Consider the following 3,042-nt stretch of genomic DNA (forward strand, 5'->3'; position numbering starts at 1 on the left):
TTGACGGAGAAACCAGGAGAACAGCTGAGCATATTTACGACAGTGCACTTTTACTTTCGCCCTCTGGGGGGAGCCTCGCTGGAAAATCAACACCGGTTGCATAGTATACCTTTAAGAAAGAAAACCAACAGAGGGGGTGGACTCGGATTTCAGCTTTCAAAAACCCACGATGCAGCAATTTAGTTGAATCCTTCCCGCTATCATCGCAGCCCCAACCCCTTACAGGGGAACAGGGGACCTTGCCTATTCAGCCAGGCTAACAATTCCCTTTAATGACCCCACTCTGAGAGACATAAACCGGCATGTAGCATTGCAGGTTAAAAGAAGAACTCAAACGACCCCCCCATTCCAAAGGGGCGGACCCGTTTGTCCGTTTCAGTTTGCATGTTTTCTTAACCAAAACAAGGCTTTGTTGTGCTGTTGTAAAAGCTTTGAACTCAAAGCTATTTCTGAAATTTTGAATTGAGAAAGCTCCCTGGTTTGGAAGCGAAACGTCTTCAACTTGGAAACTCTAGTCAAGTGGATTGTATTTTTTTTTTTTTTTACTTTTTTGGAACTTCTTTTAAAAGTTTTATTCTGAATTGCCTTTTTTTTATATTTACCAATTGTCATTCAAATGTTCATTGCTTGCAACAATAATGGAACAAATTTCACACCATACAACAAAAACAAAAAAAAACTGAATAAGGCTAACAATAACGGTAAGAGATAATAAGACAGAAACCTAAATCAAAAGATTCAAAAGACCTAAAATTATGATACAAAATGCAACAGGTGACTGACTGGAAAAAAATGACACATTAGAAGGTCAGTCTTACCCTGAATCTATAACCTTTTTTAAAAACGTACTGCAAATTAGAAAACCACATATCAAATGAGTCACCTTAAATAATGTCCAAAAGAGGAGAGGAAATCCACAGTGCATACTTTAGAGTTCTGTCCTTTTCTTTTCCTTCTCCTTGTGGAAGATTTTACCATCAGGCTGCTGAACGAACTTCAAAGGTGCATTTTCTTGTAGCTTCTCCTGGAGCTAGGAGGCAAAGATTTGTTTGGATTTATTTTTTTTAGTATTCAAGCATGACTTAGTTTCTATGTTTGGGAAAACACTTGCCTTCCTGAGGATTTTGTTTTGCAGATTGGGGTCAGTCAGAATTGCTGAGCTGTCTGACTTTACTTTTATTTTCACCCTTCTCCTCATCACTTGCTCTAGATGAAGAAAATACAAATTTGTTTGCATTATCAGTATTATTTCCTTCCTAGGTTAGTGATGCATTTGTCTGTCTCAGTACGTGAAGCAACAGTAGGCTTGTTTTACAACAGGAGGGTGAAGCACTTACCTCTGAACCGATAGCACACAAATGACCGTGTGGTGTAACAGTCTAAAAACCTCCATTTCGCCAATCTTGCTTTAGATGTAGCACCACAAATTATCCCCCTTGAGCCGATCGGATTCGATATATGATCCCACTTGGTGAACGACAAGCTGCTCTGATCAGACCAGTAAATATTTTCCTCTCTGTATAGACCAGTCCATGCCCAGTTTCCAGTTGGCACTAATTGCTGAACCTGTTGGTTGTCTGTGCTGTTCCCAATGTCGGCTAGATCTATGAAGTTGTCCCGACAGTACCTCTGAGCTTCGGACCAACTCATTGATTCATTTATAACTACAAATTTACTTCCCCCTGGTGTCCCTGTAATTTAGGGGAGAGTAGAATTAGACAGTTTGGTCATCATTCCTAATTTTTAAGTCGACTTTACGTACCACTGAAATGTTACCTGTATAGCAAACAAAGGGGAACTTGGCCTCACAGTTGTAGTCCCACCATTTGCCATTGTCTCCCATGCACACACAGAACTGATTAGCAGAAATAAAGTCTGGATCATAATCTGAAGTCTCCCAGTTTATGTACCCAGGGTTGCGCTTTTTCAGCTCATTGGACCACATCCAATTGATTTCACTGTACAGACCAATCCAGACGTCAGAGCTAGATTGAGAAGACAAAACGTCGAGGAAATGGTTCATGTCTTCAGAATTTCTGATAGTGGCCAGGTCCGTGTAGTGCTGTCTACAGTAGCTCTGAGCCTGATACCAAGTCAGCTTATTTTCTACAAAGTAGTACTGATGTTCCAAGCATAGTGAGAGAATGAGCCAACCTAGAAAAGTACATAGAAATAAGTCTTTCAGATAATGTACAGTTCAGTATCGGATAAAAGTAAAATAGTCTCAAATATTAATCGAATATACCTGATAGAATCCAGAAAATTTGCAGGAATCTCTCCATTATGCTGCTGCTCTGTGCTCTGTTTGAGCAAACTCTCCTTCACAGTGAAGAGCAGTTCATTTATGTAAATCATGTTTGTGGGGGTTACTAAATAGAATATGTCATATTCAAAACTCACTTCACAGTTTGATGTGATCTGGAGATGGAAAAAAAACATAGGCTGGATGGCTCTGATTGTACGGCAGACTCACTTCTATTAGTCTTGCCCAAGCGTAGCTGTGGCAACAGCATAGCTCCCCGCCCTGTCATGGTTTTGGTTCTGTTCACGTTTCATCTCTGAGTTTTCATTGGTCTTATTTCCATTTTTGTGTTCAGTTATTTGTGATTGTATTTGAGTTCCTAGGTATTTGTTGTTTGTCCTCTTGTGTCAGTCTTCTTTTCCCTAGTTCCCTTCTAGCCTCTCTTCACACCTGCTCCCAATCTGTTAAATAGCCTGGTCTTTGTCTCTTTCTCTAATATATTCTCCTGTTCAGTCACTCTTTGCTGGTTTGTCATTATTTATTTGCCTCCTATTTGTGAGTATTCCTGGCTCTCAGTATTTCTTTTGGATTTTGAAGATTTATGTTTTTTGGATGTTTGCTTCTGTTGCCCTTTTGTTATTAAACCTTAGTAACCACCTTAAGCTTTTGTGTCCGCATTTGGGTCCTGTCAAACTTTCACCCCCAACTTGACACACCCTTGTTGTGTGGATGTAGCGTGAAAAACTTTTGACTCCTCAGACTTGATTAATTGGAATACCAACATAGGTCAGTTTTACTAT

This window comes from Cyprinodon variegatus, unplaced genomic scaffold (assembly GCF_000732505.1).
Source record: "Cyprinodon variegatus isolate N-32 unplaced genomic scaffold, C_variegatus-1.0 Scaffold492, whole genome shotgun sequence".
Taxonomy (NCBI): domain Eukaryota; kingdom Metazoa; phylum Chordata; class Actinopteri; order Cyprinodontiformes; family Cyprinodontidae; genus Cyprinodon; species Cyprinodon variegatus.